General features: G+C 40.0%; 6 non-coding genes across 6 annotated transcripts; 4 read left to right on the forward strand and 2 right to left on the reverse strand.

The window, feature by feature from the left end:
- Nucleotides 1-724: 724 nt before the first annotated feature.
- Nucleotides 725-796, reverse strand: trnap-agg (transfer RNA proline (anticodon AGG)). The gene has a single exon. It is a non-coding gene; the product is annotated as a tRNA-Pro (tRNA).
- Nucleotides 797-1,688: 892 nt separating this feature from the next.
- On the reverse strand, nucleotides 1,689-1,760 carry trnap-agg (transfer RNA proline (anticodon AGG)). Its single transcript has one exon. It is a non-coding gene; the product is annotated as a tRNA-Pro (tRNA).
- An 11,234-nt stretch (nucleotides 1,761-12,994) lies between these two features.
- Nucleotides 12,995-13,066, forward strand: trnap-agg (transfer RNA proline (anticodon AGG)). Its single transcript has one exon. It is a non-coding gene; the product is annotated as a tRNA-Pro (tRNA).
- Nucleotides 13,067-13,958: 892 nt separating this feature from the next.
- On the forward strand, nucleotides 13,959-14,030 carry trnap-agg (transfer RNA proline (anticodon AGG)). The gene has a single exon. It is a non-coding gene; the product is annotated as a tRNA-Pro (tRNA).
- An 892-nt stretch (nucleotides 14,031-14,922) lies between these two features.
- On the forward strand, nucleotides 14,923-14,994 carry trnap-agg (transfer RNA proline (anticodon AGG)). Its single transcript has one exon. It is a non-coding gene; the product is annotated as a tRNA-Pro (tRNA).
- Nucleotides 14,995-15,886: 892 nt separating this feature from the next.
- trnap-agg (transfer RNA proline (anticodon AGG)) lies at nucleotides 15,887-15,958 on the forward strand. Its single transcript has one exon. It is a non-coding gene; the product is annotated as a tRNA-Pro (tRNA).
- Nucleotides 15,959-16,575: the final 617 nt, after the last annotated feature.

Below are 16,575 nucleotides of genomic sequence, written 5' to 3' on the forward strand. Positions count from 1 at the left end.
TAGTTCATCTGCTGTGTCTTTCACATTCTGTCTTCTTTAGCCGCGACAGCAAACTGATGATGAGTTTTGACAAATGAATATTAAGCAAAATTAGATCAATTAATATTTTAAAAGAGAAAAACGAAAAAATAAAACTTCAAAAAGAATGGAGCTCATTTATTTTGAGTCGATTGATGCATCAGTAAGTGAATCAAAGTAAACGAATGTAAAAAATACCCATTCAAATCGATCAGTTTTCAACTAGAGAGATTGAGACGAGTCGTATCTGTCTCAAGCCTCCATAACTGTTTATGTTACACCTCCACATCTGCAATGAAAGGTGGTTGAGCTAGAGCGGTGTTTGTCAAACCATGAGACATACCTATAATCGGTCTTCTCACAAAAACATCGGTAGCTTCTGAACCGTTTGACCTACAAAATCCTATGACCCCTCCCTGGAAAGAGGAGACCCTCGCGAACACGGTGGTGTTCTCAATTTTTCTCTACGTCCCCCACAAGTGTCTAGGGACTGGTCTGAATTCGGAACCCTCTATGTGCCAACTTCTGTTTGTAGAATCAAAAATCTTTGGGCTTTTTGCAGGTTTTCTAAATGAAGTGCGACATTGAGCCAACTAGTGAATATCACAATAGATTAGCAGTCCATCGCCTAAACCATTCAGCCACCTCGTCCTGCGACCAGTGGCCCGAGATCTGCCTGTCTGACCTTGTTAAAATATCTGCAAAAGGGCTCATCCGGGATTTGAACCCGGGACCTCTCACACCCTAAGCGAGAATCATACCCCTAGACCAACGAGCCTTACACAAGAATAAAATTATTTTGCTTTCTGCGGCAATGACAATGAGGATATCGATTGTTGTTGTCCATGGTGCTTGGAAAGATTGAACCTCATGTGAGTGTTTGTGCTATACTTGTGAGCATAGCAGTCTTCCAAACTGTTGACCAGGCTTCAGTTCAAATCTTTTGTAGTTCATCTGCTGTGTCTTTCACATTCTGTGTTCTTCAGCCGTGACAGCAAACTGATGATGAGTTTTGACAAATGAATATTAAGCAAAATTAGATCAATTCATATTTTAAAAGAGAAAAACGAAAAAATAAAACTTCAAAAAGAATGGAGCTCATTTATTTTGAGTCGATTGATGCATCAGTAAGTGAATCAAAGTAAACGAATGTAAAAAATACCCATTCAAATCGATCAGTTTTCAACTAGAGAGATTGAGACGAGTCGTATCTGTCTCAAGCCTCCATAACTGTTTATGTTACACCTCCACATCTGCAATGAAAGGTGGTGGAGCTAGAGCGGTGTTTGTCAAACCATGAGACATACCTATAATCGGTCTTCTCACAAAAACATCGGTAGCTTCTGAACCGTTTGACCTACAAAATCCTATGACCCCTCCCTGGAAAGAGGAGACCCTCGCGAACACGGTGGTGTTCTCAATCTTTCTCTACGTCCCCCACAAGTGTCTAGGGACTCGTCTGAATTCGGAACCCTCTATGTGCCAACTTCTGTTTGTAGAATCAAAAATCTTTGGGCTTTTTGCAGGTTTTCTAAATGAAGTGCGACATTGAGCCAACTAGTGAATATCACAATAGATTTGCAGTCCATCGCCTAAACCATTCAGCCACCTCGTCCTGCGACCAGTGGCCCGAGATCTGCCTGTCTGACCTTGTTAAAATATCTGCAAAAGGGCTCATCCAGGATTTGAACCCGGGACCTCTCGCACCCTAAGCGAGAATCATACCCCTAGACCAACGAGCCTTACACAAGAATAAAATTATTTTGCTTTCTGCGGCAATGACAATGAGGATATCGATTGTTGTTGTCCATGGTGCTTGGAAAGATTGAACCTCATGTGAGTGTTTGTGCTATACTTGTGAGCATAGCAGTCTTCCAAACTGTTGACCAGGCTTCAGTTCAAATCTTTTGTAGTTCATCTGCTGTGTCTTTCACATTCTGTCTTCTTCAGCCGTGACAGCAAACTGATGATGAGTTTTGACAAATGAATATTAAGCAAAATTAGATCAATTCATATTTTAAAAGAGAAAAACGAAAAAATAAAACTTCAAAAAGAATGGAGCTCATTTATTTTGAGTCGATTGATGCATCAGTAAGTGAATCAAAGTAAACGAATGTAAAAAATACCCATTCAAATCGATCAGTTTTCAACTAGAGAGACTGGGTACGCCCGATCTCGTCTGATCTCGGAAACTAAGCAGCGTCGGGCCTTGTTAGTACTTGGATGGGAGACCGCCTGGGAATACCAGGTGCTGTAAGCTTTTTGTCCACGAGGGTGTGCTCTTACACTATTGCATCAGCAACACTGACTTGTAGTAAGCATTTAATGATGAATTGACTAAATGCAGCTTTTTTGCCTTTTTAATAGGATCAAAGTTCCTTGTGTTGTCAGTTAGCATCTTGCTTGTATTTATAAGACAAATAAGAATATTGTTGCTGAATGCAGCTTGTGATTGCTTTGTGCTCGCTTGCCCTGTTCAAATGATGAAAGGAAATAAAGTTTGTATTTTATCCAACTACCTGAGCTAAAAAGAGATGGCTACAGTGTTTGTAATTTCTTCTACTTTTTCCGTGACACAAAGTTCAAGCTGCTTATCTAATTGGTGAAAATGCAATGTCTGTTTATCAGACTCACTTTGACTATATATGTTGTACCAAGAGATTGTTTATCGTTTACGGCCATGCCAGCCTGGGTTCGTCTGATCTCGGAAGCAAAGTAGGGTCAGGCCTGGTTAGTACTTGGATGGGAGACCGCCTGGGAATACCAGGTGCTGTATGCTTTTTGTCCACGATGGTGTGCTCTTACACTATTTCATCAGCAACACTGCCTTGTAGTAAGCATTTAATGATGAATTGACTAAATGCAGCTTCCTGCTGCAAACTGCAATGTCTGTTTATCAGACTCACTTTGACTATATATGTTGTACCAAGAGATTGTTTATCGTTTACGGCCATACCAGCCTGGGGGCGCTATTCCTGATTGGAGAAGTGACGACAGGTGCGAGTGTTTGAGCTGTGAGCGAGTGTTTGCTTGAGAGTGTTTGCTCGAGAGCTATTTTTGTTTATTTTTTTGGATTTTGACATATAATTTATTGTTTTTTTCATTTGAATAGTTTTAAGTTTGGTTAGTTTTCCCCCCTGCAGTTTTGCTGCTTGGGGGAGGTTTTTTTCGGTTTCATTTTTGATTTACAATGACGGACAACATGGCAACGACAAACGGAATGGACAAGGACAACGAAAATGCGCAACGGAAGGAAAACGAAAATAAAGGAGGAATGAAATATGGAAAAGAATACACGGTGGCAATTGAGTTGGTGGGAGAAGAAAATGTGACGACGATGGAATTACTACGAGCAATTAAGGAGGTGTGTGGAGAGGTGGTGGGATGCCGAATGAAAGGAGATAAGAAATATGAAATTACGATGAGAAATGGAAAAGGTAAAGAACATCTAATGGATGGTTTACGGATAAAGGACACGAGGATTCTGGCGAGAGATGTGAATATCAATGAATTGGTGGTGTCTTTCATGAATCTCCCGGTATATATAGAAGACAAAGTTATACTGGACAAGCTGAGTAGCTGGGGAGTAACGGCCGTCTCGGAGATAAGGAAGAGAGTTTGGCCTGGAACGGAGGTGGTTGACGGGACACGTTTTTGTAAAGTCAAATTCACAGAACAAGTCAAATCGTTGCCATATTCTACAAGAATTGAGACGCTAGAAGGAGCTGAATACTTCAGGGTTATTCATGACAAACAGGTCAGAGTTTGTCGGTTGTGTATTCAACCCGGGCACATAGTCAAAGACTGCCCTGAATTCAAGTGCTTTAAGTGCAGCAATCAAGGCCATTACGCTAGAGAATGTATCGGAGAGAAGGAAAGGAATTTTTGTGGCGGATGCAGAAAGAGATTGGCGGAGTGCAACTGTGGAGAAGTTATGACTGAAGAGGGGAGTCAAGTACTATTCGAGGAAGCAGTTGTACTGTCGGAAGAAGGAGAAGAAGATGGAGGAGAGGACGTGGTGGAGGGTGGAGAGACGGAGGAAGGAAGAAGGGAGAAGAAGGAAGACCAGAAGATGAACGAAATTGGGAGCAGCATGGATTCGGAAATAAGAAGATGTAGTTTTCAGGAGGAGGGGGGGAGTGGACTGGGGGGAAGCACGGGGGACTCACAGGTTTTGGGGGAAAGCACAGCACAAACAAGTACCTCGGGGGTTGAAGAAATGGAGAGGGGTTTAAGTTTAATGACAATAACAGAGACGGGTATGAACACGGGGAGCACAACGACGACTACACATGAGACGGAGATGAACACGGGGAGCACAACGAATATTCCAGAAACGGCGATGAGCACGGGGAGCACGGCGACTGTATTGGAGGCGGCGATGAGCGCGGGGAGCAGGACGGACGAGGGTGTAAAGAAGTTGAGTTGGCTGGATGAGATGGACTTGGAGGAGATATCGGACACGGATGATGGGGAAAAGGTTGAAAGAATGACAGGATGATACAGGAAGAGGAAAGCAGCGGGAGGGGGGGAGAGAAAGGGTGGAAGAGGAAAGAAACTGGATAAAAAGTAGAGCATAATGAAATTATATTTTATAATTTTATTATTTATTAGTATGGTCAAAATAATGTCGATAAATGCAAATGGGCTTTTTGCAGGTTTTCTAAATGAAGTGTTATAACCTGCAATCAAAGTTTTAAAAGAAATGTTCACTCCTTTTCCATCCCATAAAAAATCAACTAAAATCTTATTCATTTCAGATAAAACCCATTCTGGTACATCTAAAACATTCATGACATGAATAAAAATTGACATCAGTAAAGAATTTACAACAATTACTTTCCCTTTTAATTTCAATGCCCTCCCCCTCCACATATTTACTACCTTCCTAACTTTGTTTATAACCCCACTCCATGTTAGATCCCTAGCTTCTTGTTCCTTCACCCCTAAAAACACACCTAACACCTTAAAATAATAATTTACCACCTTAAAAGTAAAAGTCCCCTCATTAATCTTCCCAACATACATTATTACTGACTTCTCCATATTCACTTTTGCTCCTGAGGCTTTCTCATATACTTTAAAACATTCCATCACCCTTTTAACACTTCCCTCGTCTCTAACTGTTATTGTGGTATCGTCTGCATATTGATGAATTAAACTAAAACCTCCTTGCGGAGTCTCTACACAATTTATAAAATGATCTTTTTTAAGGTATGCCGCTAAGGGTTCTACCGATAAAACAAACAATAAAGCTGATAAAGGGCACCCCGGTCTCACTGATCTCTCAAGAATAAAATAATCTGTTAAAACCCCATTACATTTGACCCTACTTTTAGCCTTTCTATATAATAATTTTATCCATCCTATTATTCTATTTCCAAACCCATATTTTTCTAGTACCCTAAACATAAAATCATGTTCCACCCTGTCAAAAGCTTTATTAAAATCTATACTTAAAACAATTCCCCCTATCTTATCACTATTCATTTTATTTATCACATCTCTAAGTGTATTAATGGTATCCGCTATATCCCTTCCAGGCACACTATAATTTTGTGTAGGTGCTATAATATCATTTAAAACCATCTTCATCCTATTTGCCAGTATCTTAGCTAAAATCTTATAATCTGAGTTTATTAAACTAATTGGCCTATAATTTTCTAGTTTCAATTTGCTCCCCTTATTTTTATATAAAATCGATATCAGCCCTGTCACCATGGAGTCTGAAACATTATTATTATCTTCCATATATTGATATACTTCCAATAAAATCGGTGCTAAAAGACTTTCATACATTTTATAAAACTCTGCAATTAGTCCATCTACTCCAGGACTTTTATTTATTTGTAAACCCTTAATTGCATCTTTCACTTCATCCACTGTTATCTTCCTATCACACATTTGCTTATCCTCAACACCAATTTGCACATCCACACTATTTAAAATCTCTTTTACACACCCCTCATCCACCTCCCCTTTCTTAACTTCTTGAGGCTACCTGGGACGTTAGCGTGCCACCTGTGGCGCACCCTATCAACAGCAGGTGCATTTCAAGAGCGGCAAATTTGAAACCAAATAAATGTACAAATTCAAATTTCTCAAACATACAACTAACTTACAGCCTTTGAAAGATAAACATCTTCTTAATCTAACCACGTTTACCGATTTCAAAAAGGTTTTACGGGGAAAGCATAAAGTTAGGTTATGTTAGGAGAGTACATTGACAATAGCTGTGTGCAATGCATTGTCGATTCAAAGACATGCGTCACCAAAACCATACAATCAGCTAAAATTATGCACTAACCTTTTACAATCTCCATCAGATGACACTCCTAGGACATTTTGTTAGACAATGCATGCATTTTTAGTTCTATCAAGTTCATATTTATATCTAAAAACAGTGTTTTACTATGGCGTTGATGTTCAGGAAATCGTTTCCCTCCAATACCGGCAGTCAAGTCATGACGACAAAATAATTAATTAATATTAGAAAACATTGCTAAAATATTATATTGTCATTCAAAGAATTATAGATTTACATCTCTTGAACGCAATGGACTTGTCAGATTTTAAATTAACCTTACTGGGAAATCACACTTTGCAATAATCTGAGCACTGCGCCAGAAAAATACGCATCGCGATACAGACTAACCGCCATGTTGGAGGAATCTAAAATCGAAAATACTATATAAATAATCCATTACCTTTGATTCTCTTCATCAGATGTCACTTCCAAAGAGTCCCAGGTCCATAACGAATGTATTTTTGTTCAAAAAAGCTCATCATTTATGTCGAAAAACCTCCGTGTTGTAGCGCATGATCTAAGCCAGCCGGACTTCACTTCACTTCAAGAACGGAAAAAATATATTTCCGTTCGTTCAAACATGTCAAACGTTGTATCGCATAAATCATTAGGGCCTTTTTTAACCAGAACATGAATAAAATTCAAGGCGGACCATTGGGTTTTCTTTTAAAACGTTTCGGAATGAGAGTACCCACCATCAAATCGCGCGCCAGGGTGAATGATGGACCATCACGTTCCATGGCTCTTATTCGGTCAGATCTCACTGTAGAACACTCAAAACACTTTGTAAAGGCTGGGGACATCTTCTGGAAGCAATAGGAAGTGCCAGAATATAATTCACCCCCTTTGTTTTTCAATGGCATAGGCTCAAAGTCAATTCAACACATCAGGTATCCACTTCCTGTCAGAATCTGTCTCAGGGTTTTGCCTGCCAAATGAGTTCTGTTATACTCACAGACACCATTCAAACAGTTTTTGAAACTTTAGGGTGTTTTCTATCCATATATAATAAGTATATGCATATTGTAGTTACTGGGTAGGTGTAGGAGGCATTTAAAAATGGGCACATCTTTTTTCAAAAAAGTCTCAATACTGCCCCCTATACCCTAACAGGTTAAATAAATCATTGTAAAAATTCTGTACAGTTTCTAATATCTCAACATAATCATTTACCACTTCACCCTTTACATTCTCAATCTCATTAATATATGATTTCATCTGTTTAGTTTTCTCTAAACCAAGAAAAAATGACGTACATTTCTCCCCTTCTAAAACATATTTTGCCCTACTTCTAATAATTGCACCCTTACACTTATCTATTTCACATTTGCTCAATTGTGCTTTTAAATCTAAAAATCTTTCAATATTATAGTTAGGATCAATATCACATTTCCTCATTTCTTCATTCAGTTTTGTTCTTAAATAATTTATTCTCTTGTCATCCTACTCCTCTTATTCCTTGCATATCTAATACTAAAAACTTTTATTTTTTCCTTAACATTTTCCCACCACTGACACTTATCATTCCCTTTTTGCTTATCCTCCATTTCATGTTCTATCAAAGATTTAAGTTGTTTCCCGTATTCCTCATCACCTAAATACCCTGCATTCATACACCATATTCCCCCCCTTTCCTTTCCTTATCTAACCCCACCGAAAATGTTAACCCAGCATGATCACTAAAAGTTGTAAAAATATATTTAATATCTTTCATAAAATTCCTTAACCCTTCATTTACTAAAACCAGATCTATCCGTGTCTGTTTCAATTCCCCTAAAACCACCTGCCTTCTAGAAAATTCTCTCTTGTTCGGATTCTCGTCCCTCCATATATCAATCAAACTGTTTTCAAACATCATCTTCCTTAAAACCCCCCTAGATACGTCACTTCTAAAAATAGCTCCCCTTGTCATATCTAGTCTATCCATTTTTACATTAAAATCCCCAACTAAAATACAGTTACCCTTGCACCATTTCCCTAATTCTAAAAATAAATTCCTTCTCTCTATTTCATTATTCGGCGCATAAATATTTATAATTCTAAAAACCCTACTCATATACTCAAAATCTAAAATTAAAATCCTCCCATTATTATCATTATATATCTTCTTCACATTTTCTACTACATCCTTCCTTAATAAAATTGCAACCCCACATGAATTCCCCCTGCCATTGTTTACATAAATAAAATCCCTCCATATTTTTTTTACTTCTAAAGCACACATATTATCCCAGTGCGTCTCTTGAATACATAAAATATCAGAATTCTTCATTTGTACTATTCTATTAAATTTTCCTATTGTTCTCACACCATTTGCATTTATCGACATTATTTTGACCATACTAATAAATAATAAAATTATAAAATATAATTTCATTATGCTCTACTTTTTATCCAGTTTCTTTCCTCTTCCACCCTTTCTCTCCCCCCCTCCCGCTGCTTTCCTCTTCCTGTATCATCCTGTCATTCTTTCAACCTTTTCCCCATCATCCGTGTCCGATATCTCCTCCAAGTCCATCTCATCCAGCCAACTCAACTTCTTTACACCCTCGTCCGTCCTGCTCCCCGCGCTCATCGCCGCCTCCAATACAGTCGCCGTGCTCCCCGTGCTCATCGCCGTTTCTGGAATATTCGTTGTGCTCCCCGTGTTCATCTCCGTCTCATGTGTAGTCGTCGTTGTGCTCCCCGTGTTCATACCCGTCTCTGTTATTGTCATTAAACTTAAACCCCTCTCCATTTCTTCAACCCCCGAGGTACTTGTTTGTGCTGTGCTTTCCCCCAAAACCTGTGAGTCCCCCGTGCTTCCCCCCAGTCCACTCCCCCCCTCCTCCTGAAAACTACATCTTCTTATTTCCGAATCCATGCTGCTCCCAATTTCGTTCATCTTCTGGTCTTCCTTCTTCTCCCTTCTTCCTTCCTCCGTCTCTCCACCCTCCACCACGTCCTCTCCTCCATCTTCTTCTCCTTCTTCCGACAGTACAACTTCTTCCTCGAATAGTACTTGACTCCCCTCTTCAGTCATAACTTCTCCACAGTTGCACTCCGCCAATCTCTTTCTGCATCCGCCACAAAAATTCCTTTCCTTCTCTCCGATACATTCTCTAGCGTAATGGCCTTGATTGCTGCACTTAAAGCACTTGAATTCAGGGCAGTCTTTGACTATGTGCCCGGGTTGAATACACAACCGACAAACTCTGACCTGTTTGTCATGAATAACCCTGAAGTATTCAGCTCCTTCTAGCGTCTCAATTCTTGTAGAATATGGCAACGATTTGACTTGTTCTGTGAATTTGACTTTACAAAAACGTGTCCCGTCAACCACCTCCGTTCCAGGCCAAACTCTCTTCCTTATCTCCGAGACGGCCGTTACTCCCCAGCTACTCAGCTTGTCCAGTATAACTTTGTCTTCTATATATACCGGGAGATTCATGAAAGACACCACCAATTCATTGATATTCACATCTCTCGCCAGAATCCTCGTGTCCTTTATCCGTAAACCGTCCATTAGACGTTCTTTACCTTTTCCGTTTCTCATCGTAATTTCATATTTCTTATCTCCTTTCATTCGGCATCCCACCACCTCTCCACACACCTCCTTAATTGCTCGTAGTAATTCCATCGTCGTCACATTTTCTTCTCCCACCAACTCAATTGCCACCGTGTATTCTTTTCCATATTTCATTCCTCCTTTATTTTCGTTTTCCTTCCGTTGCGCATTTTCGTTGTCCTTGTCCATTCCGTTTGTCGTTGCCATGTTGTCCGTCATTGTAAATCAAAAATGAAACCGAAAAAAACCTCCCCCAAGCAGCAAAACTGCAGGGGGGGAAAACTAACCAAACTTAAAACTATTCAAATGAAAAAACAATAAATTATATGTCAAAATCCAAAAAAATAAACAAAAATAGCTCTCGAGCAAACACTCTCAAGCAAACACTCGCTCACAGCTCAAACACTCGCACCTGTCGTCACTTCTCCAATCAGGAATAGCGCCCCCAGGCTGGTATGGCCGTAAACGATAAACAATCTCTTGGTACAACATATATAGTCAAAGTGAGTCTGATAAACAGACATTGCAGTTTGCAGCAGGAAGCTGCATTTAGTCAATTCATCATTAAATGCTTACTACAAGGCAGTGTTGCTGATGAAATAGTGTAAGAGCACACCATCGTGGACAAAAAGCATACAGCACCTGGTATTCCCAGGCGGTCTCCCATCCAAGTACTAACCAGGCCTGACCCTACTTTGCTTCCGAGATCAGACGAACCCAGGCTGGCATGGCCGTAAACGATAAACAATCTCTTGGTACAACATATATAGTCAAAGTGAGTCTGATAAACAGACATTGCATTTTCACCAATTAGATAAGCAGCTTGAACTTTGTGTCACGGAAAAAGTAGAAGAAATTACAAACACTGTAGCCATCTCTTTTTAGCTCAGGTAGTTGGATAAAATACAAACTTTATTTCCTTTCATCATTTGAACAGGGCAAGCGAGCACAAAGCAATCACAAGCTGCATTCAGCAACAATATTCTTATTTGTCTTATAAATACAAGCAAGATGCTAACTGACAACACAAGGAACTTTGATCCTATTAAAAAGGCAAAAAAGCTGCATTTAGTCAATTCATCATTAAATGCTTACTACAAGTCAGTGTTGCTGATGCAATAGTGTAAGAGCACACCCTCGTGGACAAAAAGCTTACAGCACCTGGTATTCCCAGGCGGTCTCCCATCCAAGTACTAACAAGGCCCGACGCTGCTTAGTTTCCGAGATCAGACGAGATCGGGCGTACCCAGTCTCTCTAGTTGAAAACTGATCGATTTGAATGGGTATTTTTTACATTCGTTTACTTTGATTCACTTACTGATGCATCAATCGACTCAAAATAAATGAGCTCCATTCTTTTTGAAGTTTTATTTTTTCGTTTTTCTCTTTTAAAATATGAATTGATCTAATTTTGCTTAACCTCTCTAGTACATGTGGGACGAACTCGTCCCACCTACGTAACAGCCACTGAAATCCAGTGGCGCGATTTTTGAATCGTTAGAAATGCTATAACTTCAATTTCTCAAACATATGACTATTTCACAGCTATTTAAAGACAAGAATCTCGTTAATCTAACCCCACTGTCCGATTTCAAAAAGGCTTTACAACAAAAGCAAAACATTAGATTATGTCAGCAGAGTACCCAGCCAGAAATAATCACACAGCCATTTTTCAAGCTAGCATATCATGTCACATAAACCCAAACCACAGCTAAATGCAGCACTAACCTTTTATAATCTTCATCAGATGACACACCTAGGACATTGTGTTATACAATACATGCATGTCTGTTCAATCAAGTTCATATTTATATCAAAAACCAGCTTTTTACATTAGCATGTGACGTTCAGAAAAAGCATAACCACCGCAAACTTCCGGTGAATTTACTAACAGTTTGCTAAATTACTCACGATAAACGTTCACAAAAAGCATAACAATTATTTTAAGAATTATAGATACATTACCCCTCTATGCACTCGATATGTCCGATTTTAAAATAGCTTTTCGGATGAAGCACATTTTGCAATAATCTAAGTACATAGCCCGGCATTACAGGGCTAGCTATTTAGATACCCACCCAGGTCAGCATCCACCAAAATCACATTTCCTATAAGAAAGATGTTCTTACCTTGCTTGTTCTTCATCAGAATACACTGCCAGGACTTCTACTTCAATAACAAATGTTGGTTTGGTCCCAAATAATCCATCGTTATGTTCCAACAGCGACGTTTTGTTCGTGAGTTCTAGAATGCTTTTTCGCGGTGTCGCGCATGGCGCATTGGCGTGTCAAAAATGTCTAAATATTCCATTACCGTACTTCGAAGCATGTCAACCGCTGTTTAAAACCAATTTTTATGCCATTTATGTCATAGAGAAGTGTTAATATTCCGACCGGGAGTATGCATTGAGCCTAAACAGCCGAATAAAATTTCTCCTCAGAAGCGACTCATGCACGCGCATCATTGAAAGGTCCTCCGAGCATCCACTTACAAAAGGCGATAATATATTTCAACCTGAGGTTCCCTCGTAAACCTTCAGTTATTTCGCGGGCTCTGAGAGCCTATTGGAGCCCTGGGAATTGTCACGTTACAGCTAAGATCCTTACTTTTCAATAAAAAGAGGTAAGACGCACGACTCCTTGTCAGACAGGGTACTTCCTGCTTGAAGCCTTGTCAGGTTTTTGCCTGCCATAGGAGTTCTGTTATACTCACAGACACCATTCAAACAGTTTTAGAAAATTCAGAGTGTTTTCTATCCAAACCTGAACAATAATATGCATATTCTAGCTTCTGAGTTGGTGTAGGAGGCCGTTAAAAATGGGAACATATTTTTTCCAAAATTCTCAATACTGCCCCCTATACCAAACAGGTTAATATTCATTTGTCAAAACTCATCATCAGTTTGCTGTCACGGCTGAAGAAGACAGAATGTGAAAGACACAGCAGATGAACTACAAAAGATTTGAACTGAAGCCTGGTCAACAGTTTGGAAGACTGCTATGCTCACAAGTATAGCACAAACACTCACATGAGGTTCAATCTTTCCAAGCACCATGGACAACAACAATCGATATCCTCATTGTCATTGCCGCAGAAAGCAAAATAATTTTATTCTTGTGTAAGGCTCGTTGGTCTAGGGGTATGATTCTCGCTGAGGGTGCGAGAGGTCCCGGGTTCAAATCCCGGATGAGCCCTTTTGCAGATATTTTAACAAGGTCAGACAGGCAGATCTCGGGCCACTGGTCGCAGGACGAGGTGGCTGAATGGTTTAGGCGATGGACTGCTAATCTATTGTGATATTCACTAGTTGGCTCAATGTCGCACTTCATTTAGAAAACCTGCAAAAAGCCCAAAGATTTTTGATTCTACAAACAGAAGTTGGCACATAGAGGGTTCCGAATTCAGACGAGTCCCTAGACACTTGTGGGGGACGTAGAGAAAGATTGAGAACACCACCGTGTTCGCGAGGGTCTCCTCTTTCCAGGGAGGGGTCATAGGATTTTGTAGGTCAAACGGTTCAGAAGCTACCGATGTTTTTGTGAGAAGACCGATTATAGGTATGTCTCATGGTTTGACAAACACCGCTCTAGCTCCACCACCTTTCATTGCAGATGTGGAGGTGTAACATAAACAGTTATGGAGGCTTGAGACAGATACGACTCGTCTCAATCTCTCTAGTTGAAAACTGATCGATTTGAATGGGTATTTTTTACATTCGTTTACTTTGATTCACTTACTGATGCATCAATCGACTCAAAATAAATGAGCTCCATTCTTTTTGAAGTTTTATTTTTTCGTTTTTCTCTTTTAAAATATGAATTGATCTAATTTTGCTTAATATTCATTTGTCAAAACTCATCATCAGTTTGCTGTCACGGCTGAAGAAGACAGAATGTGAAAGACACAGCAGATGAACTACAAAAGATTTGAACTGAAGCCTGGTCAACAGTTTGGTAGACTGCTATGCTCACAAGTATAGCACAAACACTCACATGAGGTTCAATCTTTCCAAGCACCATGGACAACAACAATCGATATCCTCATTGTCATTGCCGCAGAAAGCAAAACAATTTTATTCTTGTGAAAGGCTCGTTGGTCTAGGGGTATGATTCTTGCTTAGGGTGCGAGAGGTCCCGGGTTCAAATCCCGGATGAGCCCTTTTGCAGATATTTTAACAAGCACAGACAGGCAGATCTCGGGCCACTGGTCGCAGGACGAGGTGGCTGAATGGTTTAGGCGATGGACTGCTAATCTATTGTGATATTCACTAGTTGGCTCAATGTTGCACTTCATTTAGAAAACCTGCAAAAAGCCCAAAGATTTTTGATTCTACAAACAGAAGTTGGCACATAGAGGGTTCCGAATTCAGACGAGTCCCTAGACACTTGTGGGGGACGTAGAGAAAGATTGAGAACACCACCGTGTCCGCGAGGGTCTCCTCTTTCCAGGGAGGGGTCATAGGATTTTGTAGGTCAAACGGTTCAGAAGCTACCGATGTTTTTGTGAGAAGACCGATTATAGGTATGTCTCATGGTTTGACAAACACCGCTCTAGCTCAACCACCTTTCATTGCAGATGTGGAGGTGTAACATAAACAGTTATGGAGGCTTGAGACAGATACGACTCGTCTCAATCTCTCTAGTTGAAAACTGATCGATTTGAATGGGTATTTTTTACATTCGTTTACTTTGATTCACTTACTGATGCATCAATCGACTCAAAATAAATGAGCTCCATTCTTTTTGAAGTTTTATTTTTTCGTTTTTCTCTTTTAAAATATGAATTGATCTAATTTTGCTTAATATTCATTTGTCAAAACTCATCATCAGTTTGCTGTCACGGCTGAAGAACACAGAATGTGAAAGACACAGCAGATGAACTACAAAAGATTTGAACTGAAGCCTGGTCAACAGTTTGGAAGACTGCTATGCTCACAAGTATAGCACAAACACTCACATGAGGTTCAATCTTTCCAAGCACCATGGACAACAACAATCGATATCCTCATTGTCATTGCCGCAGAAAGCAAAATAATTTTATTCTTGTGTAAGGCTCGTTGGTCTAGGGGTATGATTCTTGCTTAGGGTGCGAGAGGTCCCGGGTTCAAATCCCGGATGAGCCCTTTTGCAGATATTTTAACAAGGTCAGACAGGCAGATCTCGGGCCACTGGTCGCAGGACGAGGTGGCTGAATGGTTTAGGCGATGGACTGCTAATCTATTGTGATATTCACTAGTTGGCTCAATGTTGCACTTCATTTAGAAAACCTGCAAAAAGCCCAAAGATTTTTGATTCTACAAACAGAAGTTGGCACATAGAGGGTTCCGAATTCAGACGAGTCCCTAGACACTTGTGGGGGACGTAGAGAAAAATTGAGAACACCACCGTGTTCGCGAGGGTCTCCTCTTTCCAGGGAGGGGTCATAGGATTTTGTAGCTCAAACGGTTCAGAAGCTACCGATGTTTTTGTGAGAAGACCGATTATAGGTATGTCTCATGGTTTGACAAACACCGCTCTAGCTCAACCACCTTTCATTGCAGATGTGGAGGTGTAACATAAACAGTTATGGAGGCTTGAGACAGATACGACTCGTCTCAATCTCTCTAGTTGAAAACTGATCGATTTGAATGGGTATTTTTTACATTCGTTTACTTTGATTCACTTACTGATGCATCAATCGACTCAAAATAAATGAGCTCCATTCTTTTTGAAGTTTTATTTTTTCGTTTTTCTCTTTTAAAATATGAATTGATCTAATTTTGCTTAATATTCATTTGTCAAAACTCATCATCAGTTTGCTGTCACGGCTGAAGAAGACAGAATGTGAAAGACACAGCAGATGAACTACAAAAGATTTGAACTGAAGCCTGGTCAACAGTTTGGTAGACTGCTATGCTCACAAGTATAGCACAAACACTCACATGAGGTTCAATCTTTCCAAGCACCATGGACAACAACAATCGATATCCTCATTGTCATTGCCGCAGAAAGCAAAACAATTTTATTCTTGTGAAAGGCTAGTTGGTCTAGGGGTATGATTCTTGCTTAGGGTGCGAGAGGTCCCGGGTTCAAATCCCGGATGAGCCCTTTTGCAGATATTTTAACAAGCACAGACAGGCAGATCTCGGGCCACTGGTCGCAGGATGAGGTGGCTGAATGGTTTAGGCGATGGACTGCTAATCTATTGTGATATTCACTAGTTGGCTCAATGTTGCACTTCATTTAGAAAACCTGCAAAAAGCCCAAAGATTTTTGATTCTACAAACAGAAGTTGGCACATAGAGGGTTCCGAATTCAGACGAGTCCCTAGACACTTGTGGGGGACGTAGAGAAAGATTGAGAACACCACCGTGTTCGCGAGGGTCTCCTCTTTCCAGGGAGGGGTCATAGGATTTTGTAGGTCAAACGGTTCAGAAGCTACCGATGTTTTTGTGAGAAGACCGATTATAGGTATGTCTCATGGTTTGACAAACACCGCTCTAGCTCAACCACCTTTCATTGCAGATGTGGAGGTGTAACATAAACAGTTATGGAGGCTTGAGACAGATACGACTCGTCTCAATCTCTCTAGTTGAAAACTGATCGATTTGAATGGGTATTTTTTACATTCGTTTACTTTGATTCACTTACTGATGCATCAATCGACTCAAAATAAATGAGCTCCATTCTTTTTGAAGTTTTATTTTTTCGTTTTTCTCTTTTAA

This window comes from Salmo trutta, unplaced genomic scaffold (assembly GCF_901001165.1).
Source record: "Salmo trutta unplaced genomic scaffold, fSalTru1.1, whole genome shotgun sequence".
Taxonomy (NCBI): domain Eukaryota; kingdom Metazoa; phylum Chordata; class Actinopteri; order Salmoniformes; family Salmonidae; genus Salmo; species Salmo trutta.